Genomic DNA, 14,142 nt, shown 5'->3' on the forward strand with positions numbered 1-14,142 from the left:
AAGACGTCTGAACTGAGCACATACGGACAAGGAGGCAATTGGCTCTGACACCCTGCCGTAAACTGACTGTTAAGAGGAGGAATCTCCCACGCTGATGTTCGGATTTGAAATGGGTGTCAGGGTTGCCTGAGGTGTGATGTTCAGGCGTGAGTGATGAGTGATCGATAGAGACTGTCTGAGTGGTCCCGGAGTGGAAGGAAAAACCTTCATGTGAAAGCCAGCTGAATAAAAATATTGTGTAAGTGGTGGTACGGAGGGATCTGATCACCCCTGACAGGTATCACCGAACTCAGATAAGAGAAACCTGGGAGGGAGAGAGCGAGAAAGGAGATTAGAAGACTCCAAGGTGGTGAGTATGACCTTATCAATGATATGGCGGGACAAGGACAGTGGGGCCCGGGGTCCCTGATACCTGAATATATAATTAAGAGGGACAAACTCATTGAACAGATGATAAAAGGGGGATGGGATTTAGACCACCCACTAGACCAACAACGAAAGTGGTTGGAAAAAGAAAAGAAAGACAGAACTAAGAAAATTGGGGTTCTCTTAGTTCACCAATTGGCTGGATTAATTGGACAGGTCTCAGTCTTGAGTGAGAAATGGGCTGACGACAAAGCAAAAATTAAAATGTTGGAAACACGCAATAGCAAATTGGAGAAACAGAATCAACTTTTAGAGGACCCTGCCGGGGGATTCTTGCTTCCCTATGGGCCGGCCGTACAACCCACGGCACCAGTGGGAGACCCTGATGAGGAAGAGGTCCATGATCTCGCTCCCATAACTCGGGCCGGGACGTTACAGCATCCCACTGCCCGATATAAACCCTTTACCCCAGGTGAAAGACGACAGATTTTGGCACCCCTGGGAAGGCTCCAGCCAAGGAGTAACAATAGCAAATTTTGGGCAGAACTGGACACCCTTTGGGTTGGACATCAGTTACATTTGCGGGATATACACCAGTTGGTACGGGCTGTTTGCCCGCGGGATAAGTGGAGACTAATGGGTGACGGTGGGGTCCAGGCTAATGTCGCCGACCAAGCTCGGTTGGATTACCGAGGCGGAAGGTGGACGTACGCGACAGAGACAACCGCCGAGATCGAGGCAATGATTGAGCCATTTACTCGGTTTAAGGCGGAAGTCCAATGAGTCTTGGGTAATGCACCAACCAATTGGTCCAGACTTACCAATATTAAACAACAAAGGGGTGAAGGAGCCTCCGAATTTGGGGAGCGACTCTTTAGAGTATACCAAGAACGTTCGGGAACACCCGAACAGATAGAGCCTTTTTCCAAGCATTTAAAGATGGGCTATCGCCAGCTCACCAGAAAATCCTTAAAATGGGAGTTCTCAATACCCAGGCTGATAATGAATTAGTAGAATGGGCATCTGGAATTAGAGATGGACCAGATGAGAAACCATACCCACGAATAAAACAGGAAACAGTTAGTGCAAACAGTGGGGGGGCTAAACACAAGGGTGCGTGCTATAATTGTGGGAAACCGGGTCACTTTGCCAGAGGCTGTAGAGCTCCAAAGGGGGGCAGTGGAAAAGCCCCTACCTGCCTGTTTTGTAATAAGGTTGGCCACACTGAGGCCACCTGTTGGAGCAAGCACGGCAGACCGAGTCAACTGCTTCGCCCTCCCCTCATTGACGAGGGAGGGAATTGACGGGAGGCAGCCCCCACAAGCCTGGGCACAAAAGAGGGTAGAATCTACGTGTCTGCACTAGTCGGGGGAAGACAATGTGAAATGCTGGTGGACACGGGAGCCTCCATATCTATCACTGATCTACCCTTGCCCACCACCAATAAACTGATCTATATAAGGGGTGTTAACGGACAGAAGACCCCTGCCTACTTAAGTGAAACCACCCTAGTAGAAATTAATAACCTGTATATACCTATGCGATTTTACGTATGTAGAAATAATGAAGGAACTATTATGGGAAATGACCTAATGAAGGAATACAAAGTCTGAATAGATTAAGGGAAAGGTGAATTGATTTGGCCCCGCCCCAATGGGAGAAAAGACAGGGTAGGAACATATGTAAACCATTTAGGGACCATCCATGCAGCATCTGCAACGGGACGTGACTGGCAGTTAGAAGGTACCGGATTTGGCGCCATCTGCGCCTCCGTCCCCGGTGTGTGGGCGGAAACGAAACTGGATACTGGATTCGTCAAAATTGACCCTATAATAGTGGTAGGGCCAGAACATAAACCACATCGGCAAAACCCGATTAAGCCCAAAGGCAAAAAGGCAGTGGAGGAAATTGCGACGGGATTGGTAAAGAGAGGGATCCTACGGGAAACCACTCGTGCCACCAACTCCCCCACCTGGCCCGGTGTCTAAACCGGACGGGAGCTATAGATTAACCATTGATTATACAGCTTTAAATAAAGTGACCCCGAAGCTACACCCCATCGTGGCCTCGCCCCTCCACCATTTTAAACGGGTTGTCACCATCCCATGGAATCTTCACGAGATTGGATATCGCCAACGGTTTGTCGTCCATTCCCCTGGACCCTAATTCGCAAGATAAATTTGCATTTACCGTGGGCGATAAGCAGTGCACATGGACTCGGCTCCCGCAAGGCTTCCATAACAGCCCGGCTATATTTCACCGGGTAATGAGTAAGATATTAGAACAGGTGGAAGTCCCAAAAGGGAGCACAATTCTGCAGTATGTAGATGATATCTTAATAGCCTCCGAAACTAGAGCAGAACATCAGACGGTGCTATACTCAGTCTTGAAACACTTAGAAGAACAGGGACTAAAGGCGAGCCCCAGGAAAGCCCAAATCGGGAAAGAGCAGGTGTTATATTTGGGACACCTGATATCCCAGGGGACCAAAGAAATGCCATTGGACAGGAAAACGGCCATTCAGCAAATGCCAAGACCAGTAACCGTCCGAGGGGTCAGGAAGGTTTTGGGACTGTTTAACTACAGTCGCAACTTTATACTGGAATTTGCCAGGCTCGCCGAACCAATACAAAGGCTAGTAAAAGGGGGGAAACCCACTCTTGAGGTTATAGAGTGGGGATCAGAACAGGAAGAGGCATCTCGTAAACTAAAAGCAGAACTAATGACAGCTCCGGGACTTGGACTGCCCAACGCTAATAAAGATTTTCACATCTATTGTAATAATGAGGGGGGGTTTATTCGGCAGTAGTTACACAGGTCCATGGGGACAAGCAGCGACCAGTGGGTTATTATTCCACAGCGGAGGGCCCCGCAGTAGTCGGGTTGCCCAGATGTATAGCCGCACTGGATTGAGCGGCATGGGCAGTAAGGGTCAGTGAGCCCATCATAATGACGGGGAATATTGTTTTGCTCACCAAACATACCTTAGTGGAAATGCTGAACACAGGAAAATTGCGGTCTGTCTCAAATGTGAGAAGGGCGAAGTGGGAGGCAGTGCTTCTCCCACCCACTAAGTCCATCACCATTGTACGAGACATGGGAACGAACCCCGCAGAAGGAATGTTAGGTGAAGGGGACCCACACACCTGTGGGGACGTAGATGAGGAGGTAGACGAAGGTAGAATAAAAGATGTGTCCCTGCAGGCACCAGATATGGTCCTATTTGTGGATGGATCACGGAAATGTGTCGATGGGTCACCACGAACAGGATGGGCGGTAGTGAATGCGGATTTACAAATTGTTCTAGCAGGAAGAATAGAGGGAGGCATGTCAGCGCAAGTAGCGGAACTGGTATCCTTGACTCAGGCTTTTACAGAGGCTGCGGGGAAAAGGGTCAACATTCACACCGATAGTAGATATGCGTTTGGAATTATACATGACTATATGACAGTTTGGGGGAGAAGGGGATTTATCACAATGGGAGGCACTCCAATTAAACATGGCCAGATAATAACAACCTTATTGGGAGCCAGCGAGCTCCCATCGGAAGCCGCAGTATTGAAGGTAAAGCACACCACAAGGAACCAGATAAGCAAAGTCCTGAGTGGTATATGTTTAAGGGAAACCAGGCAGCCGATAGAGCGGCACGAGCTGCCTTGGAAACAGGGGAAGTGCCGGCCTTGCCAGCTGCCTCGAGTAAAATCGAAACCCCGATAGACATCTCACAGCTCCATGCTGATACCCCTGAAGAAGAACGTCTGAGGGGGAAAACTCAAAAGGAGCTACACCTGATGGAGGAGGGGTGGATGGAGATTAAATGATAAAGTCCGAGCCCCAGAATGTATCCAGCATACTCTGATGTGGTTACATCATGGGCTGTCGCATGTGGGGAGGGATGCCACGGTGACCAGTGTGGGGAAGGAATGGTGGTGGAAAGGAATGGGAGGGGACATTGCCCGATATTGTCACCGGTGCATAACCTGTGCACAGTATAACCCTGGAAGACCCGTAAAAATCAGGATGGGGCACCAGCCTCGCCCTCAGGGTCCCTGGGAACACCTGCAAGTTGACTTTACAGGACCTCTCCCGCAGTCACACGGGAGAACCTGCTGCTTGGTAATTATTGACCAATTCACCAGATGGGTAGAAGCATTCCCGACGAAAAATTGTACTGCCACTACAGTGGCCAGAATACTAGCTGAGGAAGTTATCCCAAGATGGGGGGTGCCTTTGCAAATAGACTCCGTTCAAGGCACGCACTTTACGGGGAAGGTTGTAAAAACCACATGTCAACTGATGGGGATAAGACAGATATTTCACATACCCTACCACCCTCAAAGCTCGGGGATGGTGGAACATATGAATAGGACACTTACGATGTCCTAGGCAAAGGCCATGCAGGAATCAGGAAAGAGATGGACAGAAGTATTACCCGCCATATTAATGGAACTCAGAGCCACCACAAATCGGACCACTGGGCTGACACCATATGAGCTAATGCCCGGAAGGGCTATGCAACTGCCCGAGTCCATCATTACCGGAGGGACAGATGGAGGCCCATTACGGGACAAGATTAGGCGATATGTATTAGAATTAAGCTCCCAATTAAAAGATATGCGGAAAAAAGTACGGGACAAACAAATAGCGGTAGATGAGTACAATGAACTAGAACAGACCCCGGAGATACCCCCGGCAGGCAGCAAGGTTACGGTAAAAACCTTACCCGAAAAACCTGGATTCGCCCCCGAAGGGAAAGGCCCCTATGAGTTTATCATTAGTGGAGACACCTGTGCCTGTATAGGTATGCAAGGCAGAGGTGTCTGGAAACACTGGGCCCAGTTGAAAGAATACACTGGCACCAATCGGAAAACATGTAATGGACAACAAAACAGTTAAGAGGGGAGTAAAGGGTTAAACACCAGCAGGCTGAGAGTTTCTCTCTCTCTTGACAAGGGAAAGAGACAGAGAGAGAGAGGGGTGAAAGTGTGCGATCGAGAGCCACATGTGGTGGAAGAGGGTATCGTAGATCAATGTTTAATAAACTATTCTCCCCAGTTGAAATTTTACAGTCGTGCATTACATTACAGCTGAAGAGTTGTAAGGAGAGCTAACCATTTAAGAGAAATAATTAATTATGCGCTCATCTTGAGCTTAAACCGGAGAATCTGTAAGAAAGTGTAAACGTCTTAATAAGTAGAGATATTTAAAAAGTGACAAAAATAAATGGATTTTTTGGATCAGGCTTTTGTTACAAAATGTACTCTTGATAGAATTGACAATGAAAAGATAAATGGAAAGAATTATTCCTGCGTATTTGAAGTGATGATTAATCACTTGTTTATGTTCAGCTGAGGGAACTTACCCCTCCGGCTCTCTGCTGAAACGAGCAGAGAACTAATCCATCCTTTCCGCCACAGGAAATTCATGTTATAAGACTTGCAGTAATCTTAAGATATAGAGTCAAAACTTAAGAGAGAAGGGAGTTACAGAAGGTAGAATGGGAGTGTGTGTGTGTAATGCTGGGAATCATTATACGGCCATAATGCATTCTAATTAAAATGTGTTACACGGATCAACCATGAAACTGTATTAAATGCCAGACAGGCTAAAAGGGAGTGCCCGCCTATAATACCAAATTGGCAAATCCATATAATTGAGATAAGAAAATGCTGGGAAAGTGTTTGTTACAAACTGTTCGAAATTAAAGTGATGAGATTTCTTGAATTTACTTCTGTTTTGAGTTGAATTACAGTTTGGAAAACAGCAGAATAAAAGTGACTGTTAATCAACATTCAGTTTACTTCAATGTTTTATTTTCATCCCAGTTTAAGATGTTAAGTCTGAATAAATGTTGGAAGCTTCCATGTGTATCTGTGTGTTTAACAACGTGATTGCGTGAATGTTTTGTTGGTGTTCGCTTGAATGTTTTAATGTTGAGAAAGGAGTTAAACCTTGGAAGGACCATGTGCTCTTTCCTTGTCTTGAAGTTGAAATTATAAGAGTGTAGTTGAGACGTTAAAAGAAAGGTAACTTTGTGAAAACAAAGAAAAGCAGGAACAAAAGAATAAGATGAATATACTGTCTCTGAGTCAGTTTAAAGTGTATCAAATCAGTGAAATGAATTCCTGACACAATATGTGGATAGGCCGACAAGAGGTGAGGCCACATTGGATTTGGTGCTGGGAAATGAACCAGGCCAAGTGTTAGATTTGGTTGTGGGAGAGCACTTTGGAGATAGTGACCAACAATTCGGTGTCTTTTGTTATTGCAATGGAGAGGGATAGGGCCATATGGCAGGGCAAGGTTTACAATTGGGGGAGAGGTAATTATGATGCGATTAGGCAAGAATTAGGGGGCATAAGATGGGAACAGAAACTGTCAGGGAAAGGCACTAATGAAAAGTGGAACTTTTTGAAGGAACAAATACTGGGTGTCCTTGATAGGTATGTCCCTGTCAGGCAGGGAGGAAATGGCCGAGTGATGTCATATACATGGATTTTAGTAAGGCGTTTGATAAGGTCCCCCATGGTCGCCTTATGATGAAAGTAAGGAGGTGTGGGATAGAGGGAAAGTTGGCCGATTGGATAGGTAACTGGCTATCTGATCGAAGACAGAGGGTGGTGGTGGATGGAAAATTTTCGGACTGGAAGCAGGTTGCTAGCGGAGTGCCGAAGGGATCAGTGCTTGGCCCTCTGCTCTTTGCGATTTTTATTAATGACTTAGAGGAGGGGGCTGAAGGGTGGATCAGTAAATTTGCTGATGACACCAAGATTGGTGGAGTAGTGGATGAGGTGGAGGGCTGTTGTAGGCTGCAAAGAGACGTAGATAGGATGCAAAGCTGGGCTGAAAAATGGCAAATGGAGTTTAACCCTGATAAATGTGAGGTGATTCATTTTTCTAGGACTAATTTAAATGTGGATTACAGGGTCAAAGGTAGGGTTCTGAAGAATGTGGAGGAACAGAGAGATCTTGGGGTCCATATCCACAGATCTCTAAAGGTTGCCACTCAAGTGGATAGAGCTGTGAAGAAGGCCTATAGTGTGTTAGCTTTTATTAACAGGGGGTTGGAGTTTAAGAGCCGTGGGGTTATGCTGCAACTGTACAGGACCTTGGTGAGACCACATTTGGAATATTGTGTGCAGTTCTGGTCACCTCACTATAAGAAGGATGTGGAAGCGCTGGAAAGAGTGCAGAGGAGATTTACCAGGATGCTGCCTGGTTTGGAGGGTAGGTCTTATGAGGAAAGGTTGAGGGAGCTCGGGCTGTTCTCTCTGGAGCGGAGGAGGCTGAGCGGAGACTTAATAGAGGTTTGTAAAATGATGAAGGGGATAGATAGAGTGAACGTTCAAAGACTATTTCCTCGGGTGGATGGAGCTATTACAAGGGGGCATAACTATAGGGTTCATGGTGGGAGATATAGGAAGGATATCAGAGGTAGGTTCTTTACGCAGAGAGTGGTTGGGGTGTGGAATGGACTGCCTGCAGTGACAGTGGAGTCAGACACTTTAGGAACATTTAAGCGGTTATTGGATAGGCACATGGAGCACACCAGGATGATGGGGAGTGGGATAGCTTGATCTTGGTTTCAGATAAAGCTCGGCACAACATTGTGGGCCAAAGGGCCTGTTCTGTGCTGTACTGTTCTATGTTCTATGTTTAATCGTAGTTCTGATTACCCCAAGTTACAGCAGGAGATTAACCTCAGTTGTTAATACAAATAAAGATGTTGTCCTTGAGTATTTTTGAACACCATGAATTGTTGGAACTTGTGTTACCAGTTAGTTATTTTTAAATGACATGATTAATAATATGAAATTTGTGATGTTCCGATAACATGCAACAAATTACATAATTTAAACCATCTCACATTGATGATAGTTCTGTAAAATTATTTACTGCCGTTGGAATTGCGTGTGCCATCTATTGTTCAAGGTTTTCCAGATGTAAAAACACTGCAAAGCTTAAAACCTAGCCAGCTTGGAATCAAACCAAAACATTTCTAATCAAGTAACAATTGTTATTGTTATATGTATTGTGCTTGTTATTGTTCTAAAATGCAGGGATTCTGATCTGGAGCAGTTCAAAAATAAAAACGACTTAAATTAAGAGGGTTTGGATATACCCAAGAGAATCAAATCCTGGAGAGCCTTAACCAATTTTATATGTTGATATATATTGTGTATTGATACAACATAATTCTGTGGAAGAAAAGGCTATTTATTCCAAACATTTAACCATTCTTTGCCATAATTTGTAATAATTTGCACAATTAACATTAACATGAGAGGAAGTGAAACCGGATTACAAGGGAAAGAGAGAGAGAGAGAGAAAGAGTTGGTGACTGGCCTTACAACCAGACTCAAAAATCTTGCAGCATTCGACTGGACACAACAGATAGCTCATTCGGTTATCTGTGTTTTTAAAGAGCTGTGTCTGGCTCAGTGACCACGTAACACTGTTGTTTACCTCATGAGATAATCTGTCTATAGAGGGATCATTTCTGCTCAAACAAATGATCATATTAGATATAATGTAAGATACATCATACAAAGATCGGAGCTGTATAGTATATGATTTTAAGTACACTAAGCTCTCTATGCAAGGGGGGTATGTAGTTAAATGTATAATGCACTGGCTTTTGTGGCCAAAGGTATTGCCCACCATACTAATGAGATTAAGGGTTGCCACAAACCAAACAACCGGATTAACCCCTTATGAGCTAATGACAGGACAGGCGATGCAATTACTAGAAAGCACCATAACAGGTGGGACTGATGTAGGTCCACTAAAAGATAAAATCAGGAGATATGTTTTGGAACTAAGCACCCAACTAAAAGGGATGCGTAAATTGGTAAAAGACAATTAGGAGATAAGAGACACAGAGAGAGAGCTTGAAATGCTCCCTGACATCCCAACAGCGGGACGTCCGAGTGAAAACAGTACCTGACAAATCAGGGTTTGTACTAAAATGGGATGGGCCGTATGAAGTTATAATTAGTGAAGATACCTGTGCCTGCATAGACATAAGGGGGAAAGGTCATTAAACTCAGTTGAAAGAATATGCTGAAACTAATTGGGAAATTATGTGATATCCTCCCATTGCAGGAATGTACAGACAATAACCAACCTCCAAGCAAGCTGAACTGGTGCGCGGTGTTTCGCGCGGGCGGTAGCCTTTGGACCGTTGTATAACGGTCGCGCGGGTTATTAGTAAGTGATAAGATGTTTTTCATGTTACTTCTCACGACCCTGGCCCTGTTAGCTATAGTGGGAAAGTATAGATGGAATTATGAGAATTTGGGGATGGGACACAGTGAACATCTCTGTGACGATGACTCTGTCTATTGTATGAACACCTTTGTGTATATGTCTTATCTCTATGCATCACAATTGAATTTGAGCAAGTGCTGGGTCTGTTCACACATTCCCACGCACGGAGGAAAGGGAGGAATTCCTTTATTCCCTATCCCTTTATCAGCTCCAGATACACAATATCGGGACCTCTCAGGCCAGTTCTGACGTTATCAGTAAAAACAGAACTGTTATACATTTTCTTAATCTGATTCTCCGCCTTACATTAGTTTAAAATTAATTTCATTTAATGTCCATATGTTAACATAAATTATTGCCAAATGCCTCAGCTAACCACTTAGTACTTTCCAGCATGATGGTTTCTCATTCGTCCATTACAACCGGACATTACTCACTTGTTGGCTAAAGCTATTTCCCTGTTGCCTGGATGCGGTAGATGCTACCGTAAGGGTCAAAGTGGAGGTTCCTACCAGCTCACTGCCAAGCTGAATAGACATGTGTTGCTGCATCCAGGGTCATGTCTATTCTATGTCTGGGCTGTGAATTGATTTAAACATTATGTTGCACAATGTGTTCCCTCATCGGGATCTCCCAGATATGAGTTTGCAAACTAATGGGTTCCCAGGCCTTTGGCTCGAAACATTTTACCTTTCCCACCATACCTTTCAGTACCTTGCATTGGCCAAAGTGTACAATCACAGTAAAATACTTGAAATACATTTAGAATATCAACTTCTATGTCTTAAAATCATAGTTGTTTTAATTCTCTTACTGTGCTCACATGTGGGTAAGTTATCATTTAACTCCTTACTGTTCGCTCTGCCAGTGCTTGTACTCTCTAAAAATGAAGTGAAATGTAAAATAATCCCTTTCATCTCCCCATGGGGCTCGGTCTCAGATTGTTCTTGTGAAGCACGTGAATACAAGTTGTATTATATTGGCAGTTGTGTGTGTGGTGTGTGTGTGATGCCTCCCATATTTGATGAGCTGGGAATTGTGTGTGTGTGTGTGTTTTCGTGTGTGTGTTTTCGTGTGTGTGTGTGTTTTCGTGTGTGTGTTTTCGTGTGTGTGTGTGTTTTCGTGTGTGTGTGTGTTTTGTGTGTGTACGTCTGTGGGTGTGTGTGTGCGTGTGTGTTTTCGTGTGTGTGTGTGTTCGTATGTGAGTGTGTGTGTGATGCCACCTGTTGTTGATGAGCTAGGAATTGTGTGTGTGTGTGTGTGTGTGTGGTGCCTCCTGTGATTGATGAGGCAAATGCTTTAGGGGGTAAGGGGGGGTAAGAGGGCACGGGGGTGGGTGAGGGTTCGGATGCATTGTGGCTTTGGGTGAGTTTGAGATTGGGGGATATTGTGAAGGGCAGGTCAGGTCACGGGGTGGTTGGTGTTTTTTGGTGCTGCCAATCGGTCAGGTGGGTATTCAGGAAGCTGAGGGGGTCAGACAGGGGACATGTTTCAGTTTTACACTGACCCCGGTGTTGGAACTGCTCTGAATCGTTCTAACTTTTCCTGGGTAACAATTCTGGGCAGTAAGTCAGAAACATCTGAATTCTCCAGATTTCAGTCCGAGATTCAGAGAGTTCCAGACTCAGGGGAATTCCCCATATAGATCCGGGATACGACCATCCGGAGATTGGAAGTTCTGGGTCAGGAGCTCAGACCAACCAAAGATGAGATAAAGAGGTGGACAATGAGAGTTTGAAAGGATCAAAGTGAGTTGGAGAGGTGGAGGGGGTTATGGAGGGAATTCCAGAGCTTGGAACCCAGGCAGCTGAAGGCTTGGCCACCAATGGTGGAGACATTGGGCCTGATTTTACCATTTTCATTCCAAGTGCCGAATCTGGGCGCAATTCAGATCCGACTGAGAAATCTGCTTTCAGGCGCCCCCCATACACACCCAGCTTGATTAAAAAAACCGCGGGTTCCATTCGCGGTGTGGGCGGGGCGTAGCGCACCCGAAACGATCGGAGCTCTGAACTGCGCATGCGCAGTTGGAAACAAATGTGAAAAAGTGTGCCCAAGTCAGATCGCTCCCGGACCGCAGAAAGCGGAGAAAGTGGCTCGGGAGCGAAAAGCGGGAGCGATGGCCCCCACAGACATCACTGTCCCCCTTATCAACGCCCCCCCCCACTACCCAGACCGATCGTGACTCCTGCCCCCTTCCCCCCCCCACCGATCACCCGCAGAGTGGCAGCGGACTCCCCTGCCCCCCTCCCCTGCCCCACCAGAGATCCATCTGTGCCCCCCCCTGACCAGTGCCCCCCCCTGACCAGTGAGCGATCGGGCCTCCCCCCCCCTTCACCAGAGACACATCTTACCCGCCTCCCTCCTCCCCCCCCCATCTCAGAGAATGATCGGGCCTCACTCCCCCCACCCAGAGGAACATCTGACCCGCCTCCTCCTCCCTCCCCACCAGACAATGATCAGCCCTCCCCGCCCTCCCCACCACCAGACAACGATCGGGCCTCCCTCCACCCCCTCCCCATCTCCCCACCAGAGATACATCTGACCCGCCTCCTCCTCCTTCCACCCCCCCGTCCCCCCCGCCAAACCAGACAACGATCGGGCCTCCCTCCCCCCCACCCCGCCCCCCACTCCCCACCAGAGATACATCTGACCCATGTCCTCCTCCTGCGCCCCCTCCCCACCCCCAACCAGACAACGATCTGGCCTCACTCCCCTCCCCCCCACCCCCCCAACCAGAGAATGTTCTGACCTGCCTCCCTCCTCCCCCCCACCACCGATCTGAGTCAGGGAGCCGCTGGAAGCTCTGAACTCGCTCTTCAGCAGCTGGAGCGCCCGATTCAGACTTTTATTCAGCATGTCCGTTTCGGCGCGATTCCGGGTCGGTGAACGTGGCGGTAAAGGGGGAAATGCTGATAAAGGTGGGCGGGCAGTTCATTAATTCAATTGAAATACATGCAAATACATTTAAATCACCGTTGCCCCCATTTCGGGTGCGAAGCGGATCGCCACCATTCCCGGGTCGGTAAAGTAGCCATCTGCGCGGACGCGGGCGCGGATCGCGTTAATGGCCTCACACCCGACTTTACCACGTTTTCCCACCCAAAAACGGGCGCGACGCAATGGTAAAATAGGGCCCATTATGATCAGGAATGTACAAGAGGCCAGGATTAGAGGAACACAGATATCTCGAAGGGTTGTGGGGCTAGAGGAGATTCCAGAGAGAGGGAGGGAGTGAGGACATGGAGGGATTTGAAAACAAGGATGAGAAGTTTAAAATCAAGACATTGCTTGATCAGGAGCCAGTGTAGGCCAGTGAGCACAGGGGGTGATAGGGGAACGGGACTTGGTGTGAGTTCAGACTGGGACAGCAGAGTTTGGGATGAGCTGATGTGTGCGGAGGGTGGAATGTGGGAGAGCAGCAAGGAGTGTATTGGGATAGTCACGTCTAGAGGAACAAAGGCTTTTTCAGCAGCAGATGGACCGAGAACAGCAGGTAGCTCTCATGGACAAGATGAGCTCAGAGAAGCCATGAGGGGGGATTGGAGAGAAACTAGAGAAAGATGTGAGTTCAGGGCTCGGGCGGGGGAGGTGGGGGGGGGGTGGTGGGGGGCGGGGGGGCAGGGGGGGGTAGAATTAGAGGATGTTTGTCCAGATGGTTAGAGGAAGGAAGGGACGTGGCAGAGGCAGCTGATTGGATTGTCTCAATCTTAGTCACAAAGACCTCGGTGAGATCCTCACACTTGTTGCTGGAGGTGAGGGGGGAGGGGACAGGGGAGAGGGGTTTAAGAAGTTGGTCTGCAGTTGGGTAAAGAAGGCGGAGCTTATCTTCTCATTCCAGGATGATCCTGGAATAGTCAGCAGTTTTAGCAGATGAGAGTAGGAGCCGGAAGTGTTTGAAGTGCTCCAGCCAGATCAGCCAGTGGATGGATGAACCAGTTGTCCACCAGATCCTTTCAAGTCTGTGTCCCTGGGATGAAGTGAGTGGAGATGAGGCCGGAGCAGGGGGAACGGCCGGGGGGAGAGGGAATCATGGTTTTATTGGGGATTAGGATATCAAAGGTGGGGGTGAGGGGGAGCCAATCAGTCGCTGCAGAAATGTTGTGGTGATCGGAGGGCCAGAGACTCGATAGTTGGGATTTGGAAAGTGCGGTTGTAAGTGAATGGACACAGCTGGAAGAGTTGGGTGAGGAGAAACAAAGGGGTTGCCTCCCCACAGAGCTGGTCTGAGAATCAACTGGCTTCTGGTAAAATGAAATTTAAGATAGATGGGAATTGGAAAGTGCGGTTGTAAGTGGATTGGGGAATAGGTTTTTGCAGGGATGGATACAGAAGGGGGTAGGGTTGGGGGTGTGGAAGGAGGATGTGGCTGGGGAGTGATACAAGGAAGTGATCAGAGATGGTCTTATCTCTGATTGAAACTCTGGGAGCAGTGAGACCACGTGAGATTGTTAAGGTCAAGGGGGAGGTGGTGAATATGGGGTGGAGAATTGTGATTGTGATGGT

The sequence above is a fragment of the Mustelus asterias genome, chromosome 8, assembly GCF_964213995.1.
Source record: "Mustelus asterias chromosome 8, sMusAst1.hap1.1, whole genome shotgun sequence".
Taxonomy (NCBI): domain Eukaryota; kingdom Metazoa; phylum Chordata; class Chondrichthyes; order Carcharhiniformes; family Triakidae; genus Mustelus; species Mustelus asterias.